The sequence below is a fragment of the Crocodylus siamensis genome, chromosome 9 (assembly GCF_052110815.1).
Source record: "Crocodylus siamensis isolate JL-2025a chromosome 9, ASM5211081v1, whole genome shotgun sequence".
Taxonomy (NCBI): Eukaryota; Metazoa; Chordata; order Crocodylia; family Crocodylidae; genus Crocodylus; species Crocodylus siamensis.
Window position 1 is genome coordinate 60,943,332 of NC_143403.1, and position 26,618 is coordinate 60,969,949.

The following is a 26,618-nucleotide window of genomic DNA, read 5'->3' on the forward strand; positions in this document are numbered from 1 at the left end:
GCAGGCTTCCCAAAACTATGTGGAATAAGCTTAAACTCCTGAGCACCCACAGGAAAATACTGAAGGTCTTAATCAGGCACAGCTCTCACTCAAGTCAGTATTTTTCAGTCAATATTCACCTGAAGGCAGTGAGGGCTATGAAGAGGGGCCTCCCTTACTGGCCTGCAGTGTGTACTACACAATCACCATTTACATGAAGTCAGCTGTTCCAGAAGTGATTTTGTAAGAGAGAGAGAGCAATGAAGTCAGCATCACAGTTGTAAGAGGGCCTTTTCAAGAGAAACCAATTGTAACAAACTACATAAATTGCTATAAACAGTAGGGCTGTGCAAAGCTTCAGGTGCTGATCTGATTCAGAGGACATTTGGCCTGATTCAGTGGCCAAATCTCCAAACCTGAATTGAATCAGGAGACCAGTTAAAAAGTCCAAATTGATTCAAAGATCTTTGAATCGATTCGGAAAAGATTCGGAGAGCTTCAATGATTCGGGAAGTCCCTGCCTGCTACAGCAGGGAGCTGGACCTTGACTCCATGCTGGTAAATAGGGGACAGCAGAGGGGGAACTGGAGTAAGGGAGAGGGGACCTTGGGGGGATCCCTGCCAGGCCTCATCCCCTGCCTGCTCCCCCAGCCCTGCTGACCCCCACCTGCTCTCCTAGCCCCCACCCCATGGTTGCCCTGCCTGCCCCAGTTCCAGCCTTTTAAAAAAAAAAAGAAAACGAAAACCCCAGGCTCACCAGCTCCTGCAGTGGCCTCGCGGCTTCTGGAGGCTCATGCAGAGCCCCCCCCCACCAGGCAGGAGCCAGCGAGTCTGGGGTTTTTTAATTTTTTTATTTTTCTTAAAGGGCTGGGAGCTGGAGCTGGCAGGGGAAGCCATTGTGGGGAGCTGGGACAGTGGGGGAGGAAGTCTGGGGCTCATGACAGATCCCGCCATGAAGTGTGGGACAGCAGGGGGCAGTGGGGATCGTCCCCTGGCCTGGCAGCACCCAGTGAGTTGAGCCTTTTTTTTTTTTTTCCCAAAAGAGCCAGGACCTGGGGCAGGCAGGGCAGCCATTGCTGGGGCTGCGACAGCGGGTGGGGGACAGGGCCTGTGTGATTTGGAGATTCAGCTGAGTCAGCAGCAGCCGAATCTCTGAATCAGATTCAGTGAAATCGATTCGGGACAGTTATTCGAATCACCAAATTGAATCACTGTCCCCCAAATCTGCCAAATCTGAAGTGAATACTAGCCACTTTGCACAGACCTAATAAATAGAGCTCTTGGATCTATATATATCATCTCTATGTCCTGGGCTCTTCTGCTCACTTGGGGATTCTCCCATGGTCCCCTGCTCTGCGCGCTTCAAGCTATTGTCTGATCCTGTTTTGAAGGCTTTAGATTCATAATTCTTGGTCAAAATATATTCCAGACAGTGCTGACACCTAAGTCACAAATAGCCAAATGAGCTATTTATGTTTTAAGGAGAACCACAGAAGAAAGCGATCCATGTATCCTAATGCAAAATTATTTATTAAACATGCAAAAGGAGTTCTGATAAGTACTTCCACAGTAGGCTCCTTTTATAAAGTGTTTCACGATTAGTGCTTTTTTATTGAATTGTTTTTTCCTCCAATTTCCATTATGATGGCAGATGTGATAGGAATGTTTTCAAGCTTCTGTTTATTCATTTTGTAATAGGACCCAGTTAGCAAGAGTTTGTGTATGGAAATTTACATACAAAACGGTTTTCCTCCCTCCTATGCCTCCAAAGACAACTACAATAAGAGGAACACTCCTGGATATTAATGAAATATATGTTAGCCACCTCTTTTGGCAACTTTTTTATTTCAAAAGAAAAGACAGATACAGTACAGATAAGTAGATGAATATTTTGAAAAAATGTCTATAAAGCTAGCTTTGTGAAAAATATACTGCTTAAAAAAATTAATACATTAACTGATGTTGGAAATAGCCCCTCTCTCTGTTCTAACGAAAGCCTCATAGGTTGACATGCAAACGTTAAAAGCATTCTAAGTGAGAAGATGCCATATACTTTAGCAAACTGACTGCTTATAGATCATTTCCAGCTCCCTCAAGATGTATTGCCATTAAAGAATGAAATCTCCATTTTAAGCAGACATTAAAATCCAGGTCAGTTCATTCCAAACAAATAAGATTTTAAGATCAGATAAAAAGAACTTCTCATTGTGGTGATTAAGGGTTCCTTCTAAAAAATCTTCAGAATGACAGTATTCTTGCTTTGTACCAAAAGGCCACTTTTCATTAGGCTAAGATGTCAGAGAATAGATTAGGCTGATCATTTTCATAAATTTCATAGACATCAGGGCTGGAAGGGAGCACGGGAGATCATTGAGTCCAGCCCCCTGCCCAAAGGGCAGGAAGTCAGCTGGGGTCATAGGATCCCAGCAAGATAAGCATCCAATTTACTCTTGAAGGTGTTCAATGTAGGTGCTTGAACCACCTCCGCTGGCAGACTGTTCCAGACCTTGGGGGCTCGGACAGTAAAGAAATTCTTCCTTATGTCCAGCCTGAAACAGTCTTGCAGGAGTTTGTGATCGTTCAACCTCGTCATCCCTTGGGGCGCTCTGGTGAACAGATGTTCCCCCAGATCCTGGTGGTCACCCCTGAGAAACTTATAGGTGGCCATCAGATCACCCCTGAGCCTACGCTTTTCCAGGCTAAAGAGTCCCATGGCTCTCAGCCTATTATCGTAAGATCCATTTTCCTGACCTCTGATCATCCGCGTGGCTCTCCTCTGGACTCTCTCAAGCTTCTCCGCATCCTTTTTGAATTGTGGGGCCCAAAACTGGACACAGTACTCCAGCTGCAGCCTCACCAAGGCCGAGTACAAGGGGAGAATGACGTCCCGGGATTTGCTCGAGAAGCATCTATGGATGCAAGCCAGTGTTTTGGTCGCTTTACTAGCCACAGCATCACATTGCAGGCTCATGTTCATCTTGTGGTCAATGATGACCCCCAAGTCTCTTTCTTCTGTAGTGCTATCCAACGTAGCACTGCCGAGCCTATAAGGATGCTGCAGGTTTTTCCTCCAAGGTGGAGAACCTTGCATTTTTCGATGTTAAACACCATCAGATTCTCATCTGCCCATTTGCTGAGCTTGTCCAGGTCAGCCTGGATCACCCGCCTATCTTCTGGCGTGGATGCTTTGCCCCAAAGTTTGGTGTCATCGGCGAACTTGGCCAGTCCACTCCTGACTCCAATGTCCACATCATTAATGAAGATGTTGAACAGGATGGGTCCAAGGACAGAGCCTTGAGGGACCCCACTGGTCACAGAGCACCACGATGAGTGACTGCCATCAATTACAACCCTCTGGGTCCGACCACGGAGCCAATTTCCCAGCCAGCAGATCGTGGTGGAGCCAAGGCCGCAACTGGCCAGTTTGGCCAAGAGGTGATCATGGGATACCAAATCAAAAGCTTTTTTGAAGTCAAGATATATGACATCAATCTCTTCTCCCTCGTCCAGGTGATAGGTCACCTGGTCATAGAAGGAAATGAGATTGGTCAAACAAGACCTACCTACAACAAACCCGTGCTGGCTATCCCTTAGGACGTTAGCCTGGGCCAGTCCATCAAGGATGGCCTCCTTAATAAACTTTTCTAAGATCTTCCCCAGGATAGAAGTCAGGCTAATGGGCCTGTAGTTAGCCGGATCCACTCTCCTCCCTTTCTTGAAGATCAGCACCACATTGGTCTTCTTCCAGTCTTCAGGCACTACACCAGAGCGCCAGGAGTTTTCAAAGATCCGTGCCAAGGGCTGGGCTATGACGCTCGCCAGCTCCTTGAGTACCCTGGGGTGCAGATTGTCAGGGCCGGCTGACTTGAAGGTATCCAGCTTCTCAAGGTGTTCCTTCACGAGGTCAGCATTTATGGAGGGTAGGGGATCCCCATCACCCAGATCTCCCTGTCCCATAGCAGGCATGGGTGTCCCATGGGACTGATGAAAGACTGATGCAAAGTACCTATTTAGTACCATGATAAATTCTGAGGAGAGACTGCAGCTTTTTAAGACTAAATGCAAGCCCACATATTTTCCTGGACTTTTAAGGATATAATGGGTGTTACATGCTATACTGGAGTCTGTTTGTAATGTTATTGCCACTGATGTGTTGTTTGTATGGTAGTGATGTATTGTTAGACTTGTACATGGGGGGTGGGAAGGGAGGGAGCTGGAAAAATTGTTAGCTAATTGTTAGTCCTGTAAAAACCCTGGGGCTCTGAATGTTGAAGAAATGTGACAGGTTCCAGTTCAAGAGAAAGAAAGGGATCCTCAATGAAAAGGCTAGACGGTGGGTTTGTAGAATATGCAATATTACATATCTATGCACCGCATCAAGAAAGGAAACCATTCTGCTTCCATAACATGGTAATAAATGAGGACTTTATTGATACTGATGTTTTGCTTTTCTTATATGAGACCTATGGAAGCTTTCATGATGAGAAAAAGGCACCAAGAAGTCCCTTGTTAGCAGAAAGAATCATCTATGATCTATAATTGGTCCAAGAAGGACAGGTTGGATGTCAATCCCTCTCTGGAGAGCCTCAATCACATATTAAGAGTAAAGATTTCTGCTCAGTAAAATCAAAGCTAGAAAGTTAAGACTGACTGTGATGCACTGGTAGAGCTACGTAGAAAGGTTTATCCTTGAAGGAAGTCATTGGAAACCAAAAGCTGAAATACATTTTTCACATGTACAAACCTTTGCAACTGATGTACCTAAAAATGCTCTTGTTTATAATGATCTTTTAGAAAAGAAAGCACCATTTTAAAGAAAGCAAGAAAATTTTGTCAAAGGTAGCCCAAAATTAATTTCTTAAAACTCTTAGAAAAGGAAACAATCTGAGGATCATTTCAACCTGATGAGGTAAGATTTCCCCAAATACAGAGAGGGCAAATGACATCAACCTTTGTCCTAGCATACAGCCAATGTGGGGAAGAGCCAGAGATGTGGGGCAGAAATTTGCCACAGAAAATTGTCCAAAATAGAAAATTTTCCTGTGGGAAATTTTCCAGTTCTAAAAATTCATTTTTTCCATCAAATTCATTAGTAACAATGAATGGATGTCAATAGCTGTGATGACAGACATTGCCGAGTACCTTGCAAAAGACAAAATTTGGAGAAAAGACATCATTTGGCAAGCAGCAGAGGATATGTCTCCTCTTACATGGTGGAAGGGACACTGCAAAACCCAACTGTTGTCCAGGATGGCTCTAAGGATCCTAAGCACTCCACCAACAGCAGCTTCTTGTGAATGGAACTGGAAGGCTTTCAGCTCAATCAAGACAGAAAAGAGGAATAAACTAATAAATGAATGCACCGCTAAGCTTGTTTCTGTTTCAAAAAACCTCTTGCTTCCAGAGACTCAGTCAAAAGTGCAATTAGTGAAGAAGATGCAGTGTGATGAGAAGTTGCCCTTGCCCATAGACTCATTGGTAAAACCATCCTTTAGTGAAAAAGAAGGTGGTTCAAGTAGTTCTGAATCAGATTTGCCTCAATCTGATTCTGAAATGGAACTAATAAGTAGTGCAAGTGATTCTACAGATAGTGACAGTGAAACTGGAGGTGCCGCAATGACCTTGGTGCAAGAGAGTTAAACTCTGTTGAAGCAAATGAATGGACAAACACGGCATATCTTGCACAGTTCTTTGGGTGTGCTAAAATTAATGTGTCAACGGTTTTCAGTGCCTTCATGTTTTTTCTTAAACTTAAACAACCAATGTAAGGGAAGTACGTGCTATTGTGTATTGTCTTTACATGTTTACAAGTATTCCAATAAAAATAATTTCTTCCTACATAAAACTTCGAATTTGTTTGACTGTAACATGTAAACCACATTAAGCGTGCTGTATTAATTTTTTCCCCTAATCAAATAGTTCAGTTCAAATACTTGTTTGTGGCTATTGGGACATGCAGTTAACATGGGGGTACTTTTTTCGTGTTTTTTACTAAATATAAGTCAAATAAACATGCTAAATCAGATCATGCTCTATTTAAGGCATTGGAAAAATTTCCAATTCAAAATTTTCCAGAAAACCCACATATCTGGGAAGAACAAAGGAAATATCCCTTTGCATGTGCCTGAAGGTTGTCAAAATTGCACTGATTATTCCGGTCTACCTTGCATTAGATAGCTGAAAGAAGGAAAAGGGAAGAAACAGTTAAATTATGTGCTTAACTCTGGGAACATGCAGTGGTCATATTCTTTTTTGCTCCTTAGAAACACTGTATAAAATGAAGCATGGTGCTTCCAGGAGTTCCTACTCAGAAAATGCATCTCCAGACTGCCTGCCATATAGCATCCAGCAGGGCAGAACAATTTAGCTGTCCATGTGGAAGTCTCTTTTAAACATTAAAGCTAGGTGTTAAAGTTACTCTACAGTAACTTTGCTATTACTCTACAGTCAGATCTAAAAGTGGTACCAGATAGATTAATTTCTAATAAACAAAACCATAAGTTTTTTATTGGATCATTTCAGATATTAATTAAATTAAATTCAAACTAGAAGAAATTCCCACTGAAAATTTTCACCTGGTTCCTACTAATTCCAGTACCATCCAAGTTAGGGACACTGATTCCTGGGACTACCAGTTTGCTGGGTTTATTAATCATGGAACTAAATACAAGGAACACTCTTCCTTTACTGTACTTTCTTGCCCCTCCATTCATTGTCGGTAGAAAGAAATTAGGGCTTAACTTGTTATTCATCATCTGTATTTTCAGTAGACTAACATCACTCCAGTATTGCCAGAGATGCTGCCAAGAGTATTGCGAAGCTTTGCCTGGCCTGAGCTGGAGGTAGCGAGGATGTTTAGGGGCCACACTATTAACTCTCAACACTTTATACAAGGCATTTCATAAGTAAGAGCCTCCCCGCTATCGCCTGTTGGGCCAGGGGGAGGAGGTGCAGCTGGGGCCACCAGGGCTGGTGCAGGCAGGCCTGGACCCTCCCCCCCCAACTCAACAGGCAAACATCTTTTGGCTCAGGGGATGAGGGAGAAGCTGTTACTCATGAAGTGCCTCGTACAGTATAAAGTGCCATGAGTTAATAGTGCATCCCCTAAACATCTGTAGGCATCCTTAATTTGTATCCATAAAGGGGCATTCAGCATCAGTTCTAGGACCTGCCTAGGCAGCTCCATCTATAGATGTGACTTATATTTCTCTATCTATATGAGCATATTCAACTATGTAAAAATACTGGCTTGCGATTTTACTGAGACTGTTGCATGAAATTTTAAATGGCAATATAGTCTTAAACTTGGCTGGCTTTTTGACAGGTTTGACTTAGGAAATAAATTCACAAGGTACTCTTTAAATATTTATTCTAAAAGTTCTCTTCAGAAGTCAGATCTGAAAGCCAAAGTATTTTTTGAAAAAAAAACTCAGAATGTAAAAGTAAAAATTTAGAAGACTTCATAAATAAAATAACCACGCTTTCTGCATATGTGATGGAAAAACAGACTCATACTTAAAGGAGAAAGCTGAAGGTCAGGAAGTCTAGGTTTCATTCTCTGCCTCCTCTTCCCTTTGTGAGCCTAAATAAGTCATTTATCCATACAGTGTAGTTTCCTGCCTGGAAAATGGGGAAAATAACCACCACTCTTCCAGAGATGGTACCATCCCAAATCATTAATATTTGTACAGTGCAGTGAAGGCTTCATACAGAAGATGACAGATGTATAAAGTATTATTCTTAGTAATGTTTGTGTTGTGAGCTGTCTTAATTTACATAAACTTGTCAATGATTTTACAAAGAATAAGTAATTCTTTCATTAAAAATGAGTAATGAACTCACTTATCACTCTGATCATGATAGATGTGAATTTATGCCCTCACCAATAACTTCCTAGAAAGCACTGATTCCCAGAAAAGAGCAGAGCCACTCAAAAGAGTGCTGAAAGTCATTTTGGCTTGCTGGCATGCTTCCTGTATAATGTTACTTTTTTACTCCTGTCCATTTGAGTTGTAAAATACCATGAAGACTCTTACAGAGTTATATGAACCTTTTTCACTACTGCCAAAGTGGTGATCCTTTTCCTATGTGAGTTTACATTTTAAACTGCATAAGGAATGGAAATTGCATGCAAGTTTTGAAGACGAATTTGTGCATAGACCTTTGAGCCCTACATCCATTTTTGATAGGTGGGCATTAGCATGTTTCCATGCTGAAAGTGAAGGCACTTGAAGGCACAATGTAGGTCACCTTAAAATACATTTGCACATCTAGAGATGTCAGTCTTTAGGTCCAAACTCACATACACAGTTCTGAATACTGAAACATTTCAAATCAAGCAACAAAGTCCCACAGAAGGCACATAAGGCAATAACAAGCTATCCTGCTAGCAAAGAGTATGCTTTTAAAGTGAAGGTTATCTGAAAATGTCAGTAACATTTTATTTTTGACCAATTCCTATTTTTTCAAGTTGTATTGCTACCTACAGGTGAAAGGCACCATTTAACTAAATATATAAATTAAATACCTATACATAAAAAAAAATCTTCCTAACATTCCTCATTAATATTTTAGGAAGGTCTGATACCCACTGAACTCAATGCTAGTTTATGGTCTGATCAGGTTGGAGTATAAAACTAGTTTTCATTATATCTGCTGCTAGTAGTTTATTGCCTTTGATACATATCATATAGATCTACAGATCTATAAACCATAGATTTAGATGTTAGGGTCACAAGGGACCTCAGTAGGTCATCAAGTCCAACCCCCTGCCCTGGGCAGGAAAGAGCACTGGGGTCAGACGAACCCAGCTAGGTGCCTGGCCAGTCTCCTCTTGAAGACCCCCAGGGTAGGGGAGAGCACCACCTCCCTTGGGAGCCCATTCCAGATTCTCGCAACCCGTACTGTGAAGAAGTTCTTTCTGATGTCCAACCTAAATCTGCTCTCTATCAATTTGTGGCCTTTGTTCCTAGTTACTCCAGGGGGCCCTAGTAAATAGAGCATCTCCTATTCCCTGCTGCCCTCCCCTGATGAATTTATAGGCTGAAGAGATCCAGGTCCCTCAGTCTGTCTTCATAGGGCCTTGCCTGCAGGCCTCTGACCATACAAGTGGCTTGCTCTGAGCCCTCTCAAGATTCTCCACATCCCTCTTGAAGTGCGGCGCCCAAAACTGGTGCAGTACTCCAGCTGCGGCCTGACCAGTGCTGCATAGAGGGGAAGCGTCACCTCCCTGGACCTGTTTGTCATGCATCTGCTAATGCATGATATGTTTGATAAAGTGCTGTTAGCCTTGGTGATCACTTTGTCACATTGATGACTCATGTTCATGTTGGAGTCAACTTTCCACTGCTGTGCTGCTGAGAAGGGCATCCCCAAGCCTGTAAGCGTGTGGGTGGTTCTTTTTGCCCAGGTGCAGCACTTTGCACTTGTCTTTGTTGAACTGCATCCCATTTCGTTCTGCCCATTTTTCCAACCTGTCCAGATTTTTCCAACCTGGATCCATTCCCTACCCTCTGGTGTGTTAACTTTGCCACATAATTTTATCATCTGTGAACTTGGACATGGCGCTCTCCATGCCCTTGTCCAAGTCACTGATGAAGTCCTTGAATAGCACCAGTCCAAGGACCGAATCTTGTGGGACTCCACTGCCCACATCCTTCCAGGTCGACATTGACCTGTCTACCACCACTCTCTGGGTGTGACCCCTCTAAGCCAATTTGCCACCCACCTGACTCTGTAATCATCTACATCACAGCCTGTCAGTTTAAATGTCAAATCATATCACAGTTCCTCTAATCTGGTAGTTGTTTGGTGTCATGCCTTTTAAGAAGCCATGGAGACAGATACCTGTCTTGCTTTAAATCTATTTATAAAGAAAAACCATATACAGATGCTGCTCATGTTTCCCCAGACCTGTTCACAAACCCCCTCCATCTTGCTACTTAAACTGCGGACTGCTATCAGGAGGAGGGTGGGATAAAATTGATCTTTTGGTTCAGATGCCAAAGTGGAAAAAAAAAATGTTCAATTTGATCCAAATTTGCAGTATAATAATGGCAGGGCATTGGGGGCACCAACCCTGGACACTGAACCTAGGAGGGTGGGTGTTAGAGTGCAAAAGACCAGCAGCTGCACGGTAGTAATGCCAGCAGCACAGCCACTGATGCTGCCCCAGCTACAAGTGCCCAGTTACACCTCTAAAAATCTGTAAACAGTTTTGCCCCTTAAGTTTCTCATATGTCTTCTTCAAGATGCAATCAGTGTCTGCTGAGTTAATCAACTAACTATCACTGTCATGCAGTATGACCCCTTGCAGAGCACAGGCCATAGAACCACCTACATCAGTTCTTACATGCAGCACACATGCTTGCGTGCTACATGTAGGATCTGTGTATTTTTAAGCTTTCCTGAGTCTGAACAGAGTCCAGACAGTCTCAGGCTCCAGGTATCTACTAACATGTGAGAGTACAAATTTCTAGCACTGCGCTGAGAGCTAAGGGTACTTTTTACATGTGCTCCAACACGTTCTGATTAGAACAAGCTTTAATTAAAGCGCCCCTGCTGCCATTTTGAAATGCAGGACACTAAATACACGAGACACTGTGGGCATTTTAATTAGAGTGGCAAGAGCTGCTCTAACTAAAACGCCCCCATCCCCTACCCTGGAGCACCTCTATAGGCACCCTAAGATCCCGTGTGCCTAGTTCTAACTCCCCCTGTTTCTGACTCTCACAGTCTCTGTTTGCCAAAGGGCTGTACAAATACCTCATCTTATTTTCCTTTTGTCTTGTGACCATCTAGGGTGCTCACCAGTCCCCCATCCATTCCTTGGTTTCCACTGCAGTTGGTAAATTCAGCCAAGTTGATTTAACTAGCTCTTTAACCAAGAGTGCCTCTATTTGAATGAAAGGCCATCAAAGACTACTGGCCTTCCATTATTAGCCCTCTAAGTCCTAGAATTTCTCCTAACACCCCAGGTATATTTCAGCTGACCACTCAGGTGAAGTAAAAGCACAAAACAGTTTTTGTATTTGAAAGAGTACAGAGAAAACAAAATGGAGGCTATAGTTTGATATAGAAACATACAGAATTTATAATATCAAAAGAAAGCTCTAAGTTGTCTACAGATAAAATCCTCGAAGTGTCACAATATGTTATATGTTGCTGGTAGGTGTTGTAAGGCTTTGGTCCTTTTCTGGTCAGTGCCTTGCTCCCTAGCGATGTCAAGGTGAGACTGCACCTTGGGGCCACCTAGATGGTTTCGAGCGCTGCCCCTACTTGCCTGCCACATCTTTGATGTTGACTGTTGGGAAGGCAGTTCCCTGTCCGTGGTCCCAAAAGGGGTCTTGACCCTGGTCTTTCTTTGTGGGGCTCCAAACCTTCCCTTTACCACACCCTTACCACATCCACAACCTGGGAACACACTGCTCTCTGTAGTCTTCCTTTGGGATGATCTCTTTTCATCCACATTACCCACCTCAACCTGGGTCGGGTCCTTCTAGCCGTCAATCTCTCCCGAGTCGATCCCTGGTCTCCAGATCAACTTTCGGGCAACTAAGCCTGCCCTGGCCTGGGGTAATGGTAACTTAGGTCCTAGGATAATTCTCAACTGAAAAAGGTATTCGGTGTCTGCCAACAGGCACCTAAAATCCTGACTCCCAGGACACCTCTGTCCCCTGGGACGGGAGAGGGAATCTGTCCATCTCTCTGTGTGTTTTTCCTGGGGCCCTACTGACTAGGAGCCAGTCACTCCTGGTCCCACCATCTGGTGGTACGTGCCACTTCCCCATAGGGCTCTGATGCAGCCGCCACCTGCTCCTCCCTCTTCACCAGGCTGCCCACAGGGTTTAGCTGTCGCTTATTGCCCTCCCTGCCGCAGTACCTGAGTTCTCCAACGTGGCTGTGGTTTTGCCCGGACTTGTAATGGAGAACTGCTTGTCCACGCTGCGGCTCTCCAGCGATCCTTGTGTCCCAGAGCTCGGATTCCTTGCTCCTGCAGCCAGGCTTCCCTGGCTGATGCTCGGGCTTCTTTCCCCGTGATTGGGGCTGCTGGCACCTGGCTCCGCTGCCTGCATCTCCCGGCCGGCATGCCATGGCTCTCCCTCCGCCCAGATGATTCCTTTCCCAGCTGCATTTTGAGAGCCTACGCTTCTCCAAAGCCCTGCTCCTGGGGCTTGCCGATTCGCAGGCTCAGGTAGCTCCGGAACTGCCAAGCCTGTGTCACCATATTCCCACAGCTGCCACTTGTCTCCTTCCCTGCAGTAAGTATCGGGGCTTGTCGGGAGGGGTCCTGGGCCATGTTGGGGGTGCTTTTGCCTCCCCTCTCACATTATATTTTCCAGGTATATCTGATTGCTTTACATAATGCGAACTTTCTGCTTCTGGTATCTCCTTTGTTTGTATGAAATGCTGCTGACTTTGTCTTGACAGATTTCACATGAACTTCATTTTTTCTCAAGTCATTTAAAGGTTTCTTTAGCATTAACTTGAATATAATAAACCAAATTTAGACAAGTCTCTCAGCTTTTAAAAAAAGCAGCCTCACCCTTCTGCACACACACAATTAAAGATCATGATAAGACCATCACGAATACATTTATCCAAATGAGACCAATGTGTGATATACCTAAGAGACACAGGGTTCTCATTTACACCCATTCAACCATATTGAAGGCAGAATTTGGTCTCATCGGGAAGCTTTGAAAACTCATATAGCCCCAACAAGATAGTCTTGGTGAGGAGACCATTCCAGGCACAATTCACACAGAGGAAATCATGAGATTTGGACTGCAGGTAATGACATACCATAACAGCCAAAAACCACTAAATTCTGGCTCAATACATTTCAACATCACCTAAACTAGCTCTACGGAATTGTTTTAAAGAAGCTCTGGGAGCTGTACGTCAGCCGCAGTAATTCATTTATACAAATGGTGGGTGTATAGACTCAAGGGAAAGACTGCCTTTAAAAAATTACTTGGCTCAGATATAGTGTAAATGTTAGACTTGCAAGCAATCTTCATGAATCACACCTGCAAAATGCAAGATGCTATATAAACCAATGTGACATGCTTAAGACTTTTTTTTTTTTTAAACATATAACAGCCTTGCAGTTAAGGAGAATTTTTATAAATGGATCTAATCAGTTCTAAGCATGAAGCAAATCAGTTAGGAGTTGAATAATATTAAGGAATCTATTAATTACAGAAAGTAAACTTCCAGGTTTGAGCTTGCAAAAACCAAAAAAGCTAACAATGATGAAACCCAAAATAAATGGTCATTAGTTAATGAAGGGCAAGACAGAAGCACACACTGGGCACATCTACACGTGCCCCTACTATGCCATTGTTACTGTGCTGTCATTTATTACAGTGGTTCTCAACCTTTGGTAGCTTACGTACCCCTTGCCAATCAATGTGGCAAAAGCAAAACTGGAAATCCCACCATGGCACTTCTGGTTTTGCTGCCATGAGCCAAGTCCCACTTCTTCCTTGCGGACCACAGCCCAGGGCAAAGCAGCCTGCACAGGACCTCCCTCCCTGTCCCCTGGCACACTGACACTGGGGAGTGAAAGCCCAGGTGACCCAGACGCAGAGGGGTGGCAGCCGAAACTTCTGGCTCAAACAGGCAAAGACACCTCCAACTCGCCGGATGAGAGGGCAGGCCAAACTCAAAACACAGTACCTGCGTACCCCCTATCCATGTCTTATGTGCCCCCAGGGGTACACGTACCACAGGTTGAGAAACACTGATTTATTACTTCCTTTTGGAAGTATTAAATGACAGTGCAGTAACAGCCCGTACCACGCCATGCTGGCGGCGCACAGTTATTTTTAGCTGCTACATCACTATAGCAATGCGCTATACTGAGGAAGCGTGTTGCTACAGAGATGTAGTGGTGGCATCATGACTTTTGCCCACAGACGCTACATCACTGTAGCATGTTGCTACAGAGATGTAGCATCACATGTAGATACACCCACTGGGTTATGGGGACAACCATATCATGAAAAGCACATAAAACAAAAGATTAAGTCAGGCAATCTGCAAAACATTTGAAATCACATTTGGGTGAAATTTTGTATATCATGAACTTTTTACAAAAGTAGAATGAGCCCTGAATATGCCTACCAGAAACATCGGGTATTGAGTTTGCAGGTCATATAAAAATGATCATTTATATCACTCAACTGTAGTCATAATCCTGATGATCTAAATATTTTTAAACAGCAGACAAGGCAGCTACTTTTATTCTTCTGAACATCATTCCAGGACACACGGACAAGAGACTTTTAAATGAATGTTACTCATAATGATACCTTTCTTCCTTAAAAAAATATTTAGCAGAAATTCTTACTACATAGTTAACATAGTCTTACCTGTCAAAGAATGCACACCATTGAAAAATGGCCACTGATGTAAGAGTGAGGTTATAACACCCAAAACTGCTGTATATGCACTATTGGTTCCAAACGACTGAAAAGTTTAAGTAAATACAGTTCTAGGAAACACAAGACCCATAATAAAAGTCAAATAAATTCCTCTGAATTTTAGCACAGAACTGAGATTTGGAGAGCACCTTTGAAACTCTCTCACAAGCAGGGCACTGTTAAATCTAGGGCTGCAAAATTTAGCTACCATATTCAGTATGGATCTGATGCCAGTTGGTGTGCAGCACCTGCCAGTTGTATGAGGGAGAGTTTCGGGAGAGGAACTGCTGATGAAAGATGAATGGACTAAAGGAAAACTACCAGGCTGGCATGGTAAAAGCAGCTAAGATATCCTTCCTCCTACTAAATGCAGCATTTCTGAAACGAGACCTCTTTCTTCATACCAATTTAAATACAGCTACACCACTTTTTATGTTGCTCTAGCCATAGTAGAACATTATGAAACTTCTTGAAATGAGTAACATGACCAGGGCCAGCCCACAATTTTGGGGGCCCCCTGCAAGGTATAGTTTTGGGGCCCCCTGATGTGAAGAAGCCGGCATCAGTGGAGGGGTGGGGGGCACTGGTTGGCAAGCGGCAAAAGAACCCAGTGGCAGCTGTGGGGAGGGGGTAGGGAGGTAGGAAGCGGCCAGATGTGAAGCTGGTGGTGGCAGCAGGAAGAGGGGCACGTTCAGGGGGCCCCTTGGCTGCAGGCCCCCTGAGGCCACAATTTTTGCAGGATAGGACGGGCTTGCCCCGAACACAACATTGAATTTAACTGGCCTATTCCAATGAAAGCCACAGCAATTCTATCACTGACCTCAGTGGGTCTCAGAGGGTAACCAGCAAAGTTCTAGATTTGAGATATTCCAGCAGAACCTCAAAGGTTTATGGAAATTGCAATACAGTTTTAAAACTATGACCCACCCACCAATAACCAGTCAAAACTAACCTAAAATTATTTTAGAAGTAAACAGTCTGAGCCAGCAAGTTACACTTGCAGAGCAACTAGCTGACATACTCCCAGAGTTAACAAGCAATAAACTGAAAGCACCATCATTCAGAAAACATATAGCTCTCTTGATTAAAGGTGACATGTTCTTTAAAAAGAGAAAGCACATACCTAGCTCCTGAAACAAGCAAATCAGTCTTAGTCATGAACTCTATAAAAAAAAAAAAACAACTTCTGTAATGATCCTACAATTACTAGTCTTTAAGAAACACCTCTTTCCCTTTTTAAGCAGCTTTTCCATGGGTGGGTATACTAGCAAACTCATCTAGGGCTAAGATTTACAGGGCAAGATCACCTATACATTAGTTACCGTACTAAGAAGGGATAACTTCTCACCCATCTCATCATGGTTCTCTCATCGCAGTTTAAGAGTCATTTCTCCCACTTTATCCAATAATCTGATTTTTTTCTAAAGATGCTAGCAAGGGAATATTTCAGAAACAGAAAACTGAACCACTTAAAAACTCCTAGATTTGCATGACCCACTACACTATTTGTAAGTTTATATCTGTCTTTCACCTTTACCATTCCTAAAGCTAATGTTTTGAATTATCCCAGTGTGTACCTACTTTATTTACAGGGCTGTTGTATATGGCTTTTCCTTAGGTTAGCAATTCTCCATCTGGCTAGCTCTCCCTGGAGCAGCTCATCAAGTCACCAGAATTTAGGTACTTTATAAAGAGAAATACTTGGTCTTCAGCTTTGCCACCTACTCCATTCTGGTAAGAGCCCTTCACTGAACAATAGATAAAGTATCACATGGGTCAAGTACTGCAGAATGCGATAAAAGCTACTTCATCATCAAGTTGATACCTGCATGGCATGTGTGTGCTTTAGACAAACATGATTATTAAGTAAATAACATTGTTTCAAAAATGTTATTAGATCTTGATCCTTTGACTTAAAAAAAAAAAAAACCTCCACAAACCTTTTGCACTTAAGCTAAAGATATCTAGATATCGCCAGCTGGGTAGTGGTGCTAAATCCCTTTTCCTAGTGGGTCGGACCCTGGGAGACAACCTTCCACGCAACCTGTACAATTAGAGCACTGGAACTGATGACAGCTATTAAGATTATAGCCTTAACGAAGAGTCAAGAAACCAATTCACCTCTTTTCTAAAAGTGGGATACCAGCAGAAAAACATTTTGAAATGACCCATTTATGACATTTTGAAGGATATTATTACTGTTATATTACATACTGTTAATTACTCAGCACTAATTAGCTAGCCATTTGTTTTTGCATGCTATTTTGCTATGTAAGCAAGCCAATTTACTCCTGCATATGTTACGCTTACAAGTACACTCAATTTAGTGATCCTACTGTTGACAGAAAGGCCACAAAAGATTATTTCCAGAAAAGAATTTTGTCTTTCACTACTTTTTTGTGAGGCAAAGAATGACATTTGTGATACAGTCTGGAAGAGCAAAGTTCAAGGGAGAGGGAAGCAAGAGTTTTGCATTCTAGATCCCATGGCCATAACACTCCGTGTTAATATGAGAAAAATATTCTTGCGTCTGATAAAAACTCTGATAACACTTACCACTCTTCCAGCCAACTCGATAATCTTCTTCCCCTGTTCACAAAAACAAACTCAATAGGCATGTGGACATCCCTGAAAACAAAGAAGAGATAAAAAGAAAATTGTACAAGAAGCTGTGCCAGTGATCTGACTAATAACCTACAGACCAGAGCAAGGGGACGATTCAGTACACAACTTTTGAGCATAAAGAACTTTAAAAAATTGCAGTGTTGTCCCACTTTGGAGCAAACTAAAGACAGTTTTCAGGAGTGTTCAGAGTTAGTTGATAAAACAAGGTCACGGTAGACATGTCTAATTTCAGAGATGCTCCTAGGTAAGTCAGAGGATAGACCTCCACTGAGACCTCTTGACTACAAAGTCAAGTGCCCTATAACATGTGCTAAAATAGTACTGTCTTTACCAAGTAACTAAATTTGTCCATAAAAATATATGACTTTGATATTAATCCTATGAGGCTGCATGCAGCCTTTCTATTCAGATTTGTCAAAATCTGAAATGGAAGGAATAGTTTGTTTAATTGTATTAGTTAATATCAACCTATTAAGGGTAACTCACTATAGAGGAAGCCATAAATTAGTCTTTCTGAAGTAGAGAATGTGCAGTGAGAAAAAAATAGTGCTCAGTAAGTACATTAAATTAACCTCATATAGGATTAAAACCACCAGAATATTAAGAAACATGTCAACCCACATCATGCAGCTTTTCTTTATGGATCACATACATAAATTTAACACAGCATTTTAATGAAGGTGCTCTGTTCTCTCCTGCTATTTTAGGACCAGCATAAATGAGTTCACAGTGAAGTCCAGTGTGATAGGTTTAGCTATAAAACTGTCTTTCCTCAGGAACCAGACTCACTTACAGAAGCTAAGAAACGTGACAACTTCTCTAATCTATTAATTAAAACTTTTGCAGTTCTTGTTGCAAAATAAGTGAAACAATATTGCTAATTGCCCTTGCATAAGATCAAACCAACAGAATTATTGGCCAAACAACTAAATTTGGCTCATTCTTGGTCAGCTGATCATATTTGCCTGTTTTGTTTTGTTTTTTAATTCAAAGACCATATATCTCAAGTTATTCTGACTGTTTTGATATTGGTCACCTCCCAGGCCACACTTCAAAACTAGAAATATCTGTTTCTGTGACTGTTCTCCAATCTGAAACTTGTATTATCATTTGACTTAGGGCTAGGAGGTAGCAAGTTAAATTTGGGATAGTGAAAAAAAGGGATGGATTTTATTTGGACATTATTAAATATTGATCTGAAAAGATAATTTTTAATCCTTGAACTGTAACATTTTTTTAATCAAAAAAGAAAGCAGTGTGTCTGGACGTTACTGCCACAGAAATCTTAATCAATGTTAATTATTGATCAGGACACAAGGGTGAATGAAGACAGACATGGGGATGGATTTAAGCTGCAGGCCAGGCCTTTATTAATTTAGTGTACCTAGCATTGCAGTGAGCCCAGAGTGTGAGAACAGAGCTCCTGCTACACTGGTCACAACTCAAGTTAGACTCTCCTCAGCTTTTCGGTGGATTTAGCAGTCTTTCGAATCCTCTTCCACCATGAGGAATATATAGTAGCATAGAAGTCCTTGGTCTGCAAAGATACAGGTAACCCCTTCTCCCACAGGCACAAGGTCAATGTGCAAAATCCCAGGTGTCTATTTCTTCTAGGAGCTAGCCCTTTGGCCATTTACTCTCACTGGACACCACCAAAAGCTGCAATCCCTAAATATTCCTACATATTGTTAATAGTGATTTTTAGGTTTCACTCCCATTTTACCTAACTGTGCCTTCATGATGCTGTGATGGGGGTGAAAAATTGATCACACCTCTGCTAACTTAGACTAATTAGGAGAATTTTCTTCCTGACCCTCAAAGCACATAGATCTATAGCATACAAGAAACACACCTCCTCTGATACATGGACAGAGAGGGACAGCTAAAGGGAGCAAGGGGTTCCTAAAAATCTAGACAGAGATTTACATTAGTTAAGGCAGGGGCTGTCAACCAGGGGTACGTGTACCCCCGAAGATACGGCCCTAGGGGGTACACGAGGGCGGGCGGGGATGGAACACCATCACGCCCCATCCCATGGTGCCATGCAAGGGCTGCCCACCTGGCCGGACACGGGGCAGGGTGGAGGAAGCCTGCAGATAGCAGCTGCCACCGCTCCACATTCAGCCGTGCACCAACTCTCCCCCCACTCTGCATCCGGCTGCCGGAGGTACACTGATCCAAAAAAGGTTGAAAACTCTTGAGTTAAGGGAAAGGGAATAGGGGAAGATTAGATTCTTATCTCAGTTACACTAGACTTATGCTCATTCATCTCTGCAACAGCAACTTCTGCAACTGATACAAAAATCCTAACCATGTGGCTAATTTTTCTCAAGGTGCAGACAAAAGTGCAGCTCCCTGCTGTAACTCACAGCACTTTAAAAGAAGTGCTATGAGTTACAGCAATCCCCTGGACCCAACTGACATTCACCATTGGGTCCCAAGGGTTGGGGGATTCAGCTGCAATTGGACCCATACCTCCCTGCATTGAGCCACGGCTCTGACTTCAGAATGGGAAGGGGTTATGGGTGTGGAGGGAGTTTGGTCTGAAGTTTTTCAGTCAGTGCTGGAGGGTGAGCCAGGTAGACTGGAGCCACCTCCCTGCCTTGGAGGGGCTTCAGTCCACCTGTCCCACCCTCCAACGCTGGTTGGGCAACCCCCAGAATAATCTCCCTCCGCTCCTTTTCCCTCCCCCTCCCATTCTGAAAACAGCCCCGGGAGCAGGGCTGCCCAACCCTGCTCCTGGCATGCGTAGACACAAGTTAATGAAGGTGCTCTGCTTTGAAGCATCTTCATCTGAACCCTTATGTAATGCAGGTTCAGACTGTTGTGGGATGTGGCCCTTTTAAAGTGTGTTTGGTCATGGCTGTAGAACTCTTTCAGGGGCCAGATCAGGTGGAAATTGTCATTTCTATCTGTGCTGTCAGTTTGCATAGACAGTAGGTCTGAAACTTCAGTCCCTGATTCAATTTGGAGAAGATTCGGCCCGATTTGGTGGCTGAATCTCTGAATCCAAATCAAATCAGAGGACCCTTTAATCTCTACGAATCAAACCAAAACCCTCCAAATCAATTCAGAGAGATTTGGAGATTCGGAGATAGAGGCAGCTTTAAATGTTTTTTCTACATACCTCTAGGTAGCAGGTGGCGAAGTAGCAGGCAGGTGAGTGTTGTGATACTGGGGCATATGGCATGTCCCATAGAAGCATGGGGGGCTCCCCAGCATGCTCAGCAGCAGACCCAGAAGTGGACCAGAAGCAGTTCTGGTCCACTTCCAGGTCTGCCAGAGAGTGCACAGGGGCCACCCCCACAACCCCCTGGCTCAGTAACTTTTGCCTCCAGGGTTAGGGGGGGAGGCATCCGGGGTTCCCCTGAGGCAAATCACCAATCCAGGAAGATGCTTGGGGGGGAGGGAAGGGGGGGCAGTGTGCTCCTTGGCAGACCCAGAAGTGGACCAGAAGTACTTTCAGTCCACTTTTGGATTTGCCACTGAGCACATGGAGGGCCCCCCTGGACTCTTGTGGGACGCACCATGTGCCCCAGCATCACAGCATTCACGAGCAATGCCTGCTACCTCAAGGTACGTAGAAAAAACTGTTAAACCTTGGATGTCCGAATCGCTGATTCTCCAAATCAGCATCAAGTCTTCAGATTCAGATTTGGTTCAGCTGAATCAGGGACAGTGATCCCAATCAACGAATAGAATCACTGTCCCCGATTCAGGCCGAATCCGAATTGAATAGGGCCTGCTTCGCACACCCCTAATAGACAGCTATTCAGACAATATGAGACATATGCCTGAACCCACCACAATCAATAGTTAAGATATTGAGGTAAAAGAAACTAAACTGATAAAGGAAGTGTCCCCTAACTTGGATGCCAACCTCCTCCCCCCAGAACTATTAATAAACAACTCTTTTTAAAAGCAGCAGCAACAACAAACAGGTCTCTTTGCATAGCATAAAACAGAGTTTGCTCCTGGTTTTGCCTCGCAACTAAATTATAATATAGGAATAATGCAATGTTTTCCCTTATTTTTGTAGGCCAGAAGCATTTGGCTACTGTACAGAACTCAAGTGTTCCCAGCATGTGTCTTTACCCTCCCTTGAAAATTCTGTCTGGTTTGGCAATTTATAAGTACAGGGCAACATCATATGTTAATATGGCAATTCCTAATAACTGCAGGAAGCCATTTGATGCAGGTTTATTTGCTTTAATTAGCAAACAGGATGCTTTATTTATCTACAGCTCTGATAAATAAAATGCCTATAAGTACCACATCAGGTTAGCAAAAGGCGAGGAAAGAAAATCCCATCATAAACAAAAAACCATGCTAGCAAGTTAAGCACATACATGGAAATCGTTTGTCACAAAATGAAAGTGGTTTAACAGGGTCACTGTGTTCCAGAAGCAGCACTGAAGGGAGTTAGTAGAATCAGAAGAATCTGTGTTGAACCTGTACAAAACCAACCTCAGGCAAGAATCTTCCCCCAAAGTCTCATTTCTATTAGCAATTCAGACTCTACCTGCTGAGCAATTCAATCTGGAAGTCAGAAGCAGAATTCTGGCATTGCTTTAGAAAGCTTGTTCCTTGTTAACTAATTTTCCAGAAATGAGCCAGGCACACTTTAGTTCTTTCAGCCAAAGGAAAAACAAGAAGCAATGCCAATAAGACACAGTATTAAAAACCTAGGACTTAGGCAATATTGTAGCTGGGGAAATTCTTCAGTGAGAACCTCCTGAAGTTTACAAAAATATGGATAAACGCAAAATAAGTGTTTTACGTTCTAACATTTTATAGTACATCCTAATACTGTGCTCCTGCTGAAGGTGAGACCATTACCTGTGCTGGGCATTTTCAAGAGTCAGGTGTCTTGCAACTCCCTCCCTGTAGAGTTCATGTTTTCAAGATTCCCTTTACAAATATAAGGGCTAGAATTTTTTTATTATTTATTTATTTATTTATTTTTTAAACTAGAGCAAAGCTGAGATTATTGGCAACCTGGGTCCTTTTCCATGCAAGACAGTCAATTCCAGAAAGATTGAACAGGGAAAGGCATAAGGAAGCTCATGACTGTGGAATTTAGTATTGAATAATTCCCCCAGATGCTTAGATATCTTTAATGCAAGTTGGAAAGGACTCTCAATTTGTTAATGAGTTCAGGTTTCACTACTTGTTGTGCTGGTGTATGTCATGACTGGGAATGGTCAGCTAGTTTGGGGGAAAATCTCCACTGCAAAGAAAAACAAGCTTTTGATAATGTTGTCTCCTCAAATTACTGAATCTGCTCCCTTGCAGCTAAATCATCTTCTATTTTTTGCTAGCACATATGGTATTTGCAGTATTTAATCTATTCAAAGAAGTTGAGGAAGTGAATGTATTTTCATACCAACGTGGGTAGCTATCAAATGATCTTTACCAATCAGAAAAACTTCAGTCTTCAGTTTCAAATGACTGACAGCACAATACTTTCTTGAGAAGCCATATCCACCAGAAGACACTTGCCCTCTGGCAGAAAAAGGGTGACCTGGATCAATGTCTGTCTATGTCTGGAACTGAGTAGAGAATTGCAGCATACAGATAAGTCAGAAAGGAGAAAGATTTTATTTGCTTGCAACCAACAAACAGCTTTTTCCAAAATTCAGCTGCTGGAAAATCAGGGAGAACATTATAAGCAAGGAAATACAGTAAAAGTAGTTTCTGCCTCATTGGAGAGGCAAGGAGGAAAGCAAAAAGTAAAGCTGCACACGGGACAGCACAATGAGCATGAGAGGTTCCCTATCTGTTGACTGTGGACACTCTTTTCCCTGGCAGAGCCTCATGCTGCAGAAGCTGTTACTGAGTTACCATATGTTCTTACACATGATCCACATCCTTTTCATCAAAACCACCTGTGGCTCTGGCAGCTATGGCAATTAATGCTGCTCTCTCTCTTTCCTGGCCCCCTGCTCCTGTCACCAGCTTTTCAGACCCATGGGGAACCCCTCTCCCTAAACATGCTCCAGATCAAGCCAATGCATAGGGTTGGTCCTTGGCTGAAGCACCATGTCCATCCCATAACATGGCCCCAGATGCAGCATGCCAGGACCAGCCCTGCACACTGGCTCCAGATCCACATGCCGGGACAGACACATTGGACCAAGTCTGAGACCACATGCTGACACTAGGATCTTTTACTGAGTCAGACCTGGCAGTTGACTGCATAGCCAGCATGGGACCCTGGGCTCAGCAAGCAGCTCCAGTGCCAGTGAACAGGATCAGGCCCTGCCCTGCAGCCTCAGCATCAGCATGCAAGACTGGGCCTGGGCCCACCACGCAACCTCAGCACCAGTGGGCAGGATCAGGCCCGGACACAGCCCCCAGTCCCAGTGTATGGCACTCAGTACCAGAGACCTCAGACCTCAGTCACCTACCTGTACTCCAAAGTAAGGTTTTGCTTTCATTCCAGGAGCCTTCTAAAAATAGGGAGCAAAAATATATTTAAGGTTGTGCTACATGTAAGAAAATACAGTAGTCACTGCTACGTACCACTGTTTAAGGAAAGATCTTTTTTCCTTCTTTCTGCCTTTCAGAAACAAGGTATAGATCTTACTCAAGGATGTGTTGTATTGAAAAAAATATGGAAATTTAAACTGAGGGGGAAAATGGCTTAGAAATTTTCCCCTATGCAGACAGGAATAGATGATGGCCTGAAAAGACTGGATCCCATGTTTAATTTTCAACAAAAAGGTTGCCTCAATAAGATACAAGCTTACCTCACTTCTCTCGCTGCCAGTCTGATGACTATTTCTATAAGGGCATGAAAAATCTATCAGATGACAATGAGTAACCAAGAACATGATTAAAGAATATAAAATAATTAATGGTATATAGGTTGATTAGCAGCTTTTCCTGTCATATAAGAGGAGCAAGGGCACATTCATTGAGAGTGAAAGATGGCAAATTGAAAGTGGAAAAAGGGAATATTTTTTCACACAAGGTTTGAAACCATGGAAGTCCTTGTCACAGAATGTCTCTGAGGCCGAGAAGGTAGCAAGAGTCAAAGAAAAAGTGAATGCTTTTGTGGAACACAGATATCCAGATTTAATGCTAATATACTGATCCACTCTCTAATTGTTATGGGTAAGGAAGAGACCCACATGGAGGGCAGATTATCCCACATCTGCCTTTTAAGGAGACAAGATATTGAATCTGATGCACCAGAGGTCTGATTTAGTACATACAAGTATATCACTTATGTTCCAATTCTAACATGGCTTTGAATTCTTTCTTCATGTATGAAACACACACAGAGCTTACCTGTTGCAGTACAGCAAGTGAAATATTGTGCATGTGTTCAGTCTAACTGTAGGAGGGTGCAGCAGGGATCACCTCTCTTTTCTGTGTCTACGGGGTCTCAGTCTCCCCACCCTGGGGTCCACTGCCCAAGAAGCACATTGTTCCCACGTTCCATATAACACTTAATTATATATCCACCCTTTTTATGGGTCTTCCTTTCTATACCTGGAAAGAAGAGTGCCTTAATTTATTAGCTCTACCATTCGTTTGCAGAGCCACTGGGTACGTCCAGATAAGCATGACTGTGCCATCTGGTGAGCTATCTAGCCCTCACCTCTCCAGGGACTTAGCGGTCCCTTCTGCCAAGTTCCCAATAGGGCACGTCCTGGCTAATTCTCCTTTCAGGGCTGACCACTGTCAGTTCAGCAAGCCTTGCCTTGTATAACTCAATTAGTTCCTGGGTTAGCCAGGAAGGCCTGCAACCAGCTGCTTTGTTCCATCCTGCCATAGGAGATAGATCAATTATCAATTAATTCAGCAGTCTCCCTGGATTCATATAGAGTCATGTAATTATCAATTAATTCAATAGCTTCCCTTAATGCACAGAAAATCAATTACTTATCAATGAAGTCAACAGTCTCCCTTAATTAATAGAAGATCAGTTGGCTATCCCTGAATTCCTTGGTCCCAGGATGGTATGTAAACTCATATAATTTCCTCTTTTATTCAATTCAATAAATGAAGCTCCAAATTTGCAAGCTCATTCCATCAATTCCTTAGCTGAGAGGAATCACTCAAACTTAATGCATTACCTCCCTGGGAGCCTCCCTTTTTCTTCCACCAGTTGAGTTCCTCTTCACTTGCCCAGTCTCATTCATTGGTCCAATCCGTCTCCCAGCTTACCAGGCAACACCACTGTGTCCCTGAGCTGCGGCTAAGAAGTCCCAACCTCGCATCTCCATGCAGCACAGATGGTTCTCGGAGCCCGCCATGTGTGCCGACTCCTTTTTTCCTGCCTGCCAGAACTCCTGGGGACCAATGAGGGCCTGCTCTCCCTGCACATGACCATGTGTGGCCAGGATTTTACTCTCTCCATGAACCATCCATGGAGCCCTTCTCTGACCACTCTGCAAGTCACGCAATCCCACCAGCCCTCCTGGGTTAAGTTTGTTCCCTGACCCTGTCCTGCCAGTGTTCATCACTTGGAACAGGGACCAGGACCAGTTCCCTCTTACACTAACCATAAACTAGAAATAATACAAACTAGACAAAACACCACACCAGGAAAAGTCAAAGTGGATTTCTGCAAACTAAATAGTTGATCAGACTTTAGATTAAGACTGCATTTATAGTTTTCATAGGGGTTAATAAACGATTAATCAATTGTTATAGATTATGTTGAAGTTCTGCTTTTAACAGAATACTTTTAAACGGGGTTAGGTAATCACTTATTACAACTGTTACAGGGATGCTTATAATTTGCCGTAACTCACATTTCTTGTGTAATCGTTTGTCAACACTATACCAAGTTTCCATTTTAAAAGCTTATAAAGCATGACTGAATATTTCCTTCTTTGGTCTAAAGGGATCAAATTCCAAAGACTTAGCTCAAACAAAATCTCTTTCGAGTACCTGGTAATTTACACCTCAGTGAAGACTAACCATTATTCAGGATTTGGTCCAAAAACATTATGAGAATAAAGTCCCGATGTCCTACTACTGTAAAAAATCTGTTGAAAGTCTCTGGGTTATGGTCAGAGGGGAGAGCAACAAGGATGATGTCATGGTGGATGTGTGCTATAGACCACCAGATCAGAAGGGTGCGGTGAATGAGGCTTTCTTCAGACAGCTAGTGGAAATTTCCCAATCACATGGGGGACTTCAGTCCTCTTCACCTCTACTGGGAGGGCAATATAGCAGTGCACAGGCAATGCAGGCAGTTTTTGGAGAGAGCTGGGGACAACTTCCTGGTGCAAGTTTTGGAGAGGCCAACTAGGGGCCATGATCTTCTTGACCTGCTGCTCACAAACAGGGAAGAATTGGTGGCGAATATAGTAGTAGTAAATGGCAACTTGGGCAGCAGTGCTCATGAGATGACTGGAGTTCAGGATCCTGAGGAAAGGAAGGAAGGAGAAGAGCAGAGTAAGGCCCCTGGGCTTCAGAAAAGCAGACTTCGACTTGCTCAGTGGATGGGGTCATGATAAACATGCCTCCTGAGATTTCTGCATCCACAGCAGGCTGCAGGGCTGTAGCCCCACCAGATCAGCTGCCTCTGCAGCCCAGCAGCTGGAACCTATTGCGGGAGGGAGA

At 43.2% G+C, this 26,618-nt stretch overlaps 1 protein-coding gene across 16 annotated transcripts in view; it reads right to left on the bottom strand.

The window, feature by feature from the left end:
• The window catches only part of ARVCF (ARVCF delta catenin family member), a 444,623-nt gene that overhangs the window by 390,437 nt on the left and 27,568 nt on the right, over positions 1–26,618 (bottom strand). For 11 of the 16 annotated variants that reach the window (XM_090062536.1, XM_090062534.1, XM_090062537.1 and 8 more), the window contains one exon: positions 16,965–17,036. The exons of 1 other annotated variant lie outside the window; for it this stretch is intronic. The gene's annotated coding sequence lies outside the window, so the exon portion shown is untranslated. Of the gene's footprint in view, positions 1–15,531; positions 15,572–16,964; positions 17,037–26,618 lie in introns of those variants that run through there. 4 more of the 16 variants (XM_090062543.1, XM_090062542.1, XM_090062552.1 and 1 more) reach the window with 3 other exon arrangements.